The 10,923-nt window shown below is 40.6% G+C and overlaps 1 non-coding gene across 1 annotated transcript; it reads right to left on the bottom strand.

The window, feature by feature from the left end:
• Nucleotides 1-2,585: 2,585 nt before the first annotated feature.
• On the bottom strand, nt 2,586-2,692 carry LOC120253750. Its single transcript, XR_005534395.1, has one exon. It is a non-coding gene; the product is annotated as a small nucleolar RNA R71 (small nucleolar RNA).
• Nucleotides 2,693-10,923: the final 8,231 nt, after the last annotated feature.

Below are 10,923 nucleotides of genomic sequence, written 5' to 3'. Positions count from 1 at the left end.
CGAAAGTAAAAATAAGTAATCCATAGGAAAAACCGCTCGGTATTTATGTCGATAGTGCTATGGAGTAGCCTTGTGATAAGTGCTTGTGTGATAAGAATGCAAAGTATTCTTTCCTTATGGTGAGCATTACTTTTATTAGGTTTAAGTACTAAAACCTATGCATTTGTGTAACTTTCATGCAAATAGGCTTGTGAAGCCGAATGTTAAAGAAAGAAGCTAATACAGATCGTGAACGCACTTTTTGGAGAAAATCTTGAGAAGGATTAAACGTGAAGACATAAGTTGGGTTCAAGATGCGAGAATGTGTGCCAACCTCCTTCTATTCAAGATAGTACAATGATTTGGAGGAGCACAAAGGCAGTCACATTCGAGTATCCCGATTTGTGCATTGATAGCAAAAGCTTCACCAATGAGGCCTTTTTTTGAAGAAGCAAAACGATCTATGACATAAACGTGTGCCTGTTTACGTTACCTCCATGAAAACATGGATTCGGGAGTATTTTGGGCTGATACTGTAGCAGGTACTGTAGCAATTTACTGTGGTAGGTACTGTTCACAGTCGGGCGAGAAATTGAATTTCAGAGAATCCACACGGGTGTATGTAAATTACCCACACCCGTGCGAAAAACCCACAGGGGCACTCATAGGGGCGTGTGGATACCTGATTCCGGCACTTTAAAAGCTGATTTTCAGCCCGATTTCAGCATTCTTTTCTCCATATTTTCTCCAACTTTCAAGAGGGTGGTGGCTATGGTTTTGGGAGGTATTGGCAAGGGTTTTGGAGAGGTTCTAAAGCTTCAACATCATGCTCCACTTGGAAGAAAATTATTGGGGGAGCTTTCGTCGGAACAGATTCGGCGAGGTGTGCCCTAGGCCTGACAAGGGGACCTTTGGAGGAGACGACACCATCGACCCGACTACCGAGTGGGTTTTTCTGTGGATTACTTGTTTTAACATTCGATTTCATTGTTGATTGTAACTAGTTCCATGGAGAGCTAAACCCCTAGTGGGTAATTGGATTTGTGAACACTAGGATGTATTTGTTTCATTAAACCTTTTATTATGCTTTCCTTAATTGATGTTTTAATTGAGTTTAAATCTTGAATGTTTGATTGATTGAATGCTCCCTTAGAGTGACACTAGGGTTGATAGTTCACCTTGGTAACCCTTGTGAGTGAGTGACACACCATGAGAGTTAGACAAAAGCTAGATTGGAGAGGGTTGAGAGGGTGAGTCGAGAGGTAGCGGAGCGTCCCATTTCCCCTTAGATGTGATTTATGCTACCTCTATGTCCTTGAGTTCTTTCCGGTCATAGTAGAGTGAACATGCTAAGGGATGACCTTCCACTGGGGCTTAGTTGCAAAGGTAGCAGAGTGAAGTGTTGAAGTGATTTTAGTACCTAGGGCTTAATTATAACTAGGGACCTCTCACCTGGACCAAAGGGTTAGGTCTACATCTAGGAAGAGGGCTTATCACATGGAATCCCTAGAACTCCATGCAATTCTATACAAGTGAGAGGTGTTAAAATTGTTCGATTTGTCCACCAGGATATCGTATAAAGTTAGTCATAGTTGATCTTAGATTTGGGACCATGTATTGAAGGATTTCCATTTCTCATTAATGCATTAATTAGGAAGTATAATAGTTGGTTCTACACATGAAATGATTATCCTTTGCAGAAGAATATCTGATTACCCCATTTATATCAATTGCCTTATCTCTCATTTACTTGTGCTTCTTTTTCTTGTTTCTTTTATTCTTGTTTACACTACATCTGATCAACACAATCATTGTTTATTTTCACTTGGTTAAGTAGCAATTTAAGTATTCTTATTCCCTACTCCCCGTGGATACGATAACCACTCACCTGGGATTATTACTTCGACAAACCCGTGCACTTACGGGTCACACGCAAGGGTGTTATCAAGTTTTTAGCACCGTTCCTGGGGAGTAGTCATTTAGAGATACTTCGTACTTTGTTTCTTAGCTATTCATCATTATTCTATTGCACATTTTCTTATTATATCATCGTTCTAATTTTTCTTTTCTTTTTGGTTACAGCTCCAGGGTATAACCAAAGGAAACCCTTCACAAATTATTGAAGGAGATCCTGAACTTGAGCAAATACTTAGAAGAATAGGGAAAGAACCTGTAAAAGAACAGTCAACCCGAGCTAAAGTGGAAGGTCAAGGGTTAGATAATATGGCAAAATAGAATGAGTAACAGAGAACACTTTCTTATTATGCTAAACCCTCAGTTTTAGGCACACAATCGAGTATTGTGTGTTCCCCGATTACAGCTCCGAACTTTGAGCTAAAGCCGACGTTCATCCAAATGATAAAGCAGTCAGTGCAGTTCAATGGTTTAGCCGATGAGGATCCAAAGAACCATATGGAGAACTTCTTGGAAGTTTGTGATATGCTGAAGATTAACAGTGTATCGGTTAATGCTATTAGACTTTCCCATTCTCTCTCAATGGAAGAGCCAAGCAGTGGTTTTTGTTCTTGCTAAAAGCATCCATCACGACTTGGAATAAAGTGGTGGAAGCTTTTCTTGCTAAATACCTTTCACAGGGGAAGTCGATCAACCTTCGCAATAAGATATAGTTGTTTGTGCAGATGGAAATGGAATCAATGTTTGAGACATGGGAGCGCTTCAAGGATCTCTTGCCGAGGTGCCCACAACACAGATTTCCCGAATGGACTAGCATTCAAACTTTCTATAATGGGTTGAATTTGAGTACAAGGCAATTGCTAGATGCCGCCAAAGGAGGTACAATGGGAGTAAAACCCTGGAAGAAGCCTGACAATTAGTAGAAGACATGGCCATGAACAGTTATCAGTGGAATGCACAGGAAAGGAAAAAGATCGCCAGACTTCACGAAATAGATGCAGTCACTTCCTTAGTAGCCCAAGTGGAATCATTGAACAAGAAGTTAGATCTTCTAACTTCTAATAGATTGGCGGCCGTTACTACTTGCATAGGTTTTGAGGGAGGACATACTCCAACCGATTACCCTATTTCTATTGGAGATGCATCTTTAATTGAGAAAGTTGATTATGTAGGTAATGCCATAAGGAATCAAGGTAACCCATATAGCAATACTTAGAATCCCAGTTGAAAAAGCCACCCCAACTTTTTGTGGAGTAACAACCAAGGGCAGCAGAAGGCCATAGCACCCTTGAGTTTCCAACAACAACCATCACCAACCATAGAGAATCGTGTTTCAGGTTTGGAGACCCAGATGAGCGATTTAGAGAAAGCTTTGACCAGATTTGTGCAAACATCGGACAATCAATTTTGGTCAGAGCTACACTTCACAACCCCACTGCTTCATTACATAATCTGGAGAACCAAGTGGGGTACTATTAGAGAGGCCTCAAGGGAATCTACCTAGCAACACCGAGACTAATCTGAAGAACAAGTGAAGGTGATTACTTTGAGAAGTGGTCGTGAAGTTGAAGGTAGACCTCCTAGTGAGAAGACCAACATTGAAGCACCCAAGGTCATGGAGGTTGTGGAGATAACGAACAAGGAGAAGGAGGTGGCATCCCCACCCTACAAGCTGAGAATTCCTTACCCATTCAGATTGAAGAATGACCAAATTGATGAGCAATACAAGAAGTTCTTGGGTCTATTTAAGCTATTGCACATCAACATTCCTTTTGTGGAGGCATTGTCTCAAATGCCGCAGTATGATAAATTCTTAAAAGATTTATTGACCAACAAGAGAAAGTTGGAGGATAGTGCATCGGTGATCTTAGATGCCTCTTGCTCGGTGGTGTTGCAAAAGAATATGGCGAACAAGAAGAAAGACACCGGAAGCTTTATCATTCCGTTCAACATTGGTAATATGGGTGAAGAAATGGCATTGGCAGACTCTGGGGCCAGTATCAAAGTCATGCCATATACTTTCTTTAAGAAGTTTGGCTTGAGAGAGCCTAGGCCCACTCGGATGACATTACAATTAGCGGACCAAACAATGAGATATCCGAGGGACATCATTGAAGGCGTGCTTGTCAAAGTAGACAAGTATATATTTCCTATAGACTTCATGGTGTTGGACGTCGATGAGGATGTTGATGTTCCTTTGATACATGGGAGGCCATTTTTGTGCACTTCCAAGGCATTTATTAACATGGACATAGGGGAGTTGACACTAAGCGTTGGAGATGTTAAGCTCACATACCGCCTCGCCGATGCCATGCGGTATTCTCTTGACTTTGATGATACTCTCTATTTTCTCAAAACTACTGATCAGATAATTGATGAATATTTCTAGCAAATGTTTAATCCGGACCCGTACGAAGGGTTGCTAGACCAAGATGTGGTTAATGAAGAAGTAATGGTGCTTGGTCTAGAGGAGAAGGTACCATCTACTCCAGGGATCATAAAGAAGGTGCTCCAGAGGATGAAGCGGGCGAGGAGACGCCACATAAAATGTCCCAAGCCTGTTGGAGATGTGCGTGAACCAAATAAGTTGGATGAACCTTTGCTAGGCAATACAAAGCCCGATAACTCCCCCTCTACCTTCAAGAGGCTTTGCTCATCATGCTTTCAAGTTATGTGTAAGAGGGCAACCTTCATCTATGAGCCCTCGTGAGGTAAGACAAGGTATGTCAAGCTTAGTAACGTTAAACAAGCGCTTCTTAGGAGGCAACCAAAGTTTTTACTATTTTCCTAGTTCTTATATTGGAGTTTGCATGAATAAGTTTGAGTGTTGGTGTCTTGAGTTTTAAATTCTTTTGCTGTGATTTTTCATTTTAATTTTTATGTCATCGTGTGCTTTACTTTGTTTTAGCGGAGAATTTTGGTCATTTGAGCTTATTTTCAGTGTTTTCTCTGGGTAAAGTTGCTTTGTAAGGCAGGCTTTGAGTTTATTTATATGCTCATGAATTATTTGTAGAGCCTGTAGTGTTTTTGACGCTTCCAGAAAAAACACACGCCATTGTGGAATTTCCGCACGGGGGTGCATTTTCGTTCATTACTCATCTAGAGAGGACATAGGGCATGGACTCACCCCTGTGATCGACCTTGTGATGGTCCATGCCTGTGTGGAATTTACACACGGGCGTGCGTTTTCCTGCAGAGACTTACAAATTTATCCCGAGAAGACACAAGGCCGTGGACTCACCCCTGTGGATGACACTCCCATAAACGCACGGGCGTGGGCAATTTCCCCACGCCCGTCTGGATGTCTACAGAGAATTTCTTCTCCATCCGAGAAGACACAGGGGCGTGTGATTGCTTCCCTGCAAATGTACGGGATCACCAAGTAATACCTCGTATGAAGACACTAGGATCGTATTCCACAGGGCTAAGGATCTCCTATTACTCCTTCTCGAACTATTATCTAACCTAAGATCTTAAGTCATGGAATTAACTCTACTAGATGCAATTAAAACTAAAACAAGATTTCCAACAAATTGGAGAGAACAAGCAATGAGCAAGTAAGAGAATTAATGTAATGCAAAGTCCTATGGATGTGGATACCCTTTGGGGGGTTATCATGAAACATGGATGATGATCAAAAGATGCAAGGGAAAATTGGACCAAGAGATTTCTAGATTAGAACAACCCCAATTTCTTGGTTATTGAACCCCAATCCCATATGAACATTGATAGGAATTTCTTCCAAATCCACATTCCTACGATTATATTAAGTACAAGGAAATCTCAAATAGGAGTAAACCTACTCTTCTTCGGATTAAACCTAACATGGAAGGCTACCAACACCCAATTTCTCGGTGTGATGATAAAAGTATCCCTTTCTAATCCATTCATGATCTAATACATATGAGCAGGTCACATCTACATGCATCACTCATAAAAGAGCTACGGATTTCTTCTTAGTATAGCACCTAGCATGAAAACAATGGATTAAATCTCAGGATAACCCAAGCATGGAATTAACAAGTAATCATCCAAAATACATGATTAAATCCCCCAAGGTTCACCAACACCCAGTGCCCTTGAGGATCTAGTGTGACATCATCCCTCAACAAATAACACAATCAAGCAAAACATAAAGCAAAAGCATAGATGGCACTCCGTAGATGAAATTGTGGAGGAGGAGGTAGAGAAAGTGCCGAATGATGCTTCCCCCACCAAAGGAATGTCGAATGAAGCTTTCTCTAGCCGTGGGTCTCCTTCCTTCAAATCGTGGTTGATCTCCACATGAATGATGTTGCCTTCTTGCCTTAAGAGCCTTGGACCTTGGTCTTGAATGATCTCCTAGCTTCTTTACCCTTCTTCTCTTTCCCAAGGTCACCCAAAGTCTCTCAAGTGGTCTCCCAAAACATGTCCAAAAAAAGTCACTTGTTCTGCCCTAAAAGTCAGGTTTTATACCCCTCATGGCATACGGGTCGTATAGGGGTTGTATGGGGGTCATATAACACTCAAATAATCTAGATTCACAGTCTATACGGGGTGCATACGGGGTAGATACAGCCTCCATATGGCCCCCATACTAGGTGGTATGGGGGTGGTATGAAAATTTGGGCAGATAGTTTCAATTTCATCCCGCTACTACAGTGCATATGGCCCCCATTCTGGGTAGTATGGGGGTGGTATAAAATTGTTGTTTTTCTTCTCTTTTCGCCTAAATGATATCTTATTGTTCTCCATGGCTTTCTTATGCCCAACAAAGTAAATAGTAGATGATTAAGCACAAAGCGGGCATCAGACCTCACAAAATACATGCAAAGTGAATACGATATATATATATATATATATGAAAAACACCTACATTTAGACACTTATCAAATATCTCCACATTTAAGCGTTGCTTGTCCCCAAGCAAACAACTCATGAAAAACAAAGAGACTGAAAAGTGGCTAAATGCATTACCTCTATCATCAAGTAAATATAAGACTCCAAAAGTAATGGATAATGATACATAGATGTTGAGTTATAGTCAATAGGCATAATAAGAAATATCCAGTCTCACCCTTTATATGTCTGTGCCGTGTAAGTGAATTTTATATCTCATTTGCCTTGATCTGGTCTAGCCTAAGGACTTCAATCACTATAGCTCTAGATGTTAATCACTCCACATACAAAGAATACTAAGCCTTAAACTATTAAGTGCTGCTTCAATGGCCAAGTAAGATCCTTCTACTTCTATATCTCGAAACTAAATCTATTCTCTTCTAAAAACCTTTGGTAGGTACTCAAACAGATCACTAGTGTTTTTATTTTCGTTTCATCATTAATTCATTCATTTTTTTTCAAGTCTGACTAACATAGACTACACCAACATCATTTTGAAATCTTTTTGGAGGGTGCATATGCTGGTTAGGCACAAGAGCGACCCAACTACTCTGTTACAGTCTACATAGACGCATTCATGCTCAGAAGCAGAGGAATACTGCCATTGACTCATTTTTTTTCTTTTTCTCTATATTTTTTTTCATTCATTCTAGATCACATCCTCAGATTATTCTACATGACAAAACTACTAGAATTAGCTCAATATGACTTAGAAGTTCTTAAGAGTCCATTGAAGGATAGAACTTAGTGTTCTAAGGCCAAGTACTCAAAGTAGTGTGTTAAGCATACAAGAGAGTTAGAGTAGTCACATTGGCTATTTCTATGGAATCAACAAAAAATTCAGTGCACATGACAATACTAGGGGTAAAACAGGATTCACTAAAGCATAAGAAACAAGTAACTCACATCAATCATTAGTCCATGCTAAAAGAATCTTACAAGAATGAACAAAACCATCATAGGTAGCACTATCATGTAACAAATGGTCCTAATACATGAAAGACACCCATCCCCACACTTAGTGTTGTATGTTTCCCTCAATGTACACTAATCATGAAAAACATGCCAGAGCAAGTATTGAAAATAATATAGGAGGATGAAAACGAACTTCCTCGGTTCAACTTGTGCTTGTCGTGAGGTATGACTCGACAAAAGGTGTGGTGAGCAATACATGTCTCGTCTGACCTCCATTAAAAATTAGGAAAGCTCACCAAATTCCCTCAATACCCTGCAAGGCAAAAAGGAGGCATCATCATTCCACAAAAATTTACCAATACAAGCACAAGGGAGAAACAAGGGAGTAGTCAACAAAACACATAGATGAAAAGAAAACAAAGTTTGACGACACAAGTTGGTAGGGTAAGAACCATGCCAACTTAACAAAATACAAAAATACAAAACAAAGCAAACTAAAGTAGATAATGAGTGTCCATGCTTAAACAGGCTACTACTCATCACAATCTAGTGCCAATGTTGGTGGCATGGTGGCAGAAGAAGTGGTCACAGTGTGCGAGGATGAACCATAGTACAAGGTGATAAAATGGTGAAAATCCTCCTCAAGTCGACGTTGTCCCTCAATAATCTGGTAAAGCTGGCCATGAATCTCGCACTGCTCCTAATGCACAACCTGAATCTCTCTCTCAATCCCCCTCAGTCTCATGTCGAAATTAGGTAATGATGTACTGTCAGGGGTAGGGACAGGAGTGTCCTCAGGCTCTTACTCTGTGTGCTCTGTCTCTCGCACGCTCGCTCACCACCAAGCCTATCACCCATATGTGGGCTTTCCTAAGCGGTGCTGGATCTCCTACAATGGTCGTACCTCGAGTCTGCTTGAATAAGCCCATGCCATGGATCAATCTAGTCACACAGGGCCCAGCAAATATAGCTCCCTGGTGAAGAAATACATTGGTAACAAGGTGGCCAAGATGAGTAGGGCGCTGCTCAAAGATGCCATATATCGTGTAAAGATCAGACTGTGTGCCCCGCGCCTATTGCTATCAGCCTAGCCCCATATAGAATGCGCAATCAAAGCATGAATGTATCTGTGTGCCGGGTTTTTCATGCGTGAGGCTTTTCAGGTCTAGTCACTAACTGCCAAGGTCGCCCAACAACGACTTCTACTCACATCACTTGGGAAATCAAGCTTAAGACGGTTACCAAGCATCGAATTGATAAACTCATCATCATAGATTCCCAAATACTTGGCAAAGTCCAAGTGGTGCATAGTACGAGTTTTTCCAGAAGCTTTAAAATGGGTGGTAACACATTTCCTATCCCACACGGATTGTGCATCTTGTCATGCTTCAAAAGTACTCAAAATCTCAAAGGTTAATTGGCAAAAGGTTGGCTCATTATTGGCAAAAAGCTTATCCCAACAATTATGTGATAGCCACTCCTTGACTTGATTTTCTATCCCAGGGCTCTCCACAAGCCCCCAATCAATGTAACACAATGTCCCAAATGGTTTTGTCTTCAAGGTATCATATCTCTCTCGATGATGCGCCAACTTGAAGATGGGTTCATCCGGTGTAGATGAGGGTTCGGTGGTTCTTAGGCTTTTGGAGGCGAGTCTTTTAGTGTGAGGCATCCTTACAATGAAGATAAACCTTGTTCAAGCTTATAGGGATACAAGATAAATCAAAATAAAATACAAGAGATAGAGGAAACAAATGAAAAATCAAATTTTTGTTGTCATACGGCCGTATGGTCACTATTCATGCAGCAAGAGTTTCCCCTATATTCATGGAATCGAAAAATTTTAACATAAATTTGAATGAAAATTCATCCATGACATTCACATCATCCAATCCAAGAAAAATGCTTGAGAAATTCCACACAAAAGCTGCAAGAATGCACAAGAAATGAAAAAGAGAAAACTAGGCCATTGAAAAAGCATACTAATGAAATCTTGGGAAAAGAAGCTTTAAACTCAAGGAAAACCACTAGATCAAAGTCTCCAATGAACTGGGAGAAGTTTTAGGAGAAAAAATGAGGAGATTTGACAAAGAAATGAGTGAGAAAGAAGAGAGAAAATCGGTGGAAAGAAGATAGAAATGAGAGAATGAAAGAGAAAGAAGAGAGAAGAGATTTAAAGTGGCAAGAACACCCCATATGGCCCAATACGGCCCCGTATGGGGGCTGTATGGGCCAAGAGACACTCTCGGCCGAGGCTCTCTACGCGTCTCAGACGGCCCCGTATGGGCACCGTTTGGGGGCCGTCAGAGACGGCACAAAGCTATTGGATTGGCTCTGTGTCCATCTCAGACGGCCTCCATACGCCCTTGGATGGCTGTATGACTTTTAAACTCACTCAAAAATTTGAAATCCTGCATCAAATGATGTAAAAATTATATGGCAAGCTCGAAGACTTCTCCAAAAATGAATGAAATTAGTTAAACGACGATCTAGAACATGAAATGACACCAAAATATGAGTTTCTCAAGAAGTTGCATAAATAAACCACAATTAAATCAATGAGAACAATGTGCCAAGTGTGTGAACATGAACTTATTAAAAAACAAACAAGTCTAAGAAATATGAAAAGTGAAATGAACTAAGACCTAAAATATGAAAAATGCAAGAAAATACCACCTAATGCTTGGGTTGCCTCCCAAGAAGAGCTTGTTTAACATCACGAGCCTGACGTACCTCATCACTTACCTCATGGGGGTTCAAAGAGTTTGAAGCCACCCCCAATTTCCCTTACAGTGTTGTTTCTTCCTGGGAAATTCAGTGATAACATTGAAAAGACCACGAATTGTTCATGAGTAGAGAAGGGTGAAAATTTTACCTTCTCTCCTTGAGATGTGGGGTGATGAAGCTTGGTACCTTTCTTTTTTCTCATGTGAATCTCCCTCCATATTTTCTTCACAAATGATTCTTTTTTTCTCTTTTTCCTTAGCATTGTTACAGGATACCTTCTCTATTGATTGCTTCAAGTTCTTAATTTGAGGATGGTAGTGAGGCTCTTCTTGTTGTTCATTCCCCAACTCTCCCAAAAACTCATCCAAAGGGTTTATCGAGAGCACCTCCTATACACAGTCAGAAATTAACCTATCAGTTTCATCAATAAAGTAAAGTGTGTCATCATGATCTAAAGAATGTTTCATAGTAGCTGGCAAAGCGTACACCACTTCCTCTTCTCTGACTCTT

Source organism: Dioscorea cayenensis, unplaced genomic scaffold (genome assembly GCF_009730915.1).
Source record: "Dioscorea cayenensis subsp. rotundata cultivar TDr96_F1 unplaced genomic scaffold, TDr96_F1_v2_PseudoChromosome.rev07_lg8_w22 25.fasta BLBR01000187.1, whole genome shotgun sequence".
In the NCBI taxonomy this organism is placed as follows: domain Eukaryota; kingdom Viridiplantae; phylum Streptophyta; class Magnoliopsida; order Dioscoreales; family Dioscoreaceae; genus Dioscorea; species Dioscorea cayenensis.
This window is presented reverse-complemented; position numbering and strand designations above follow the sequence as displayed.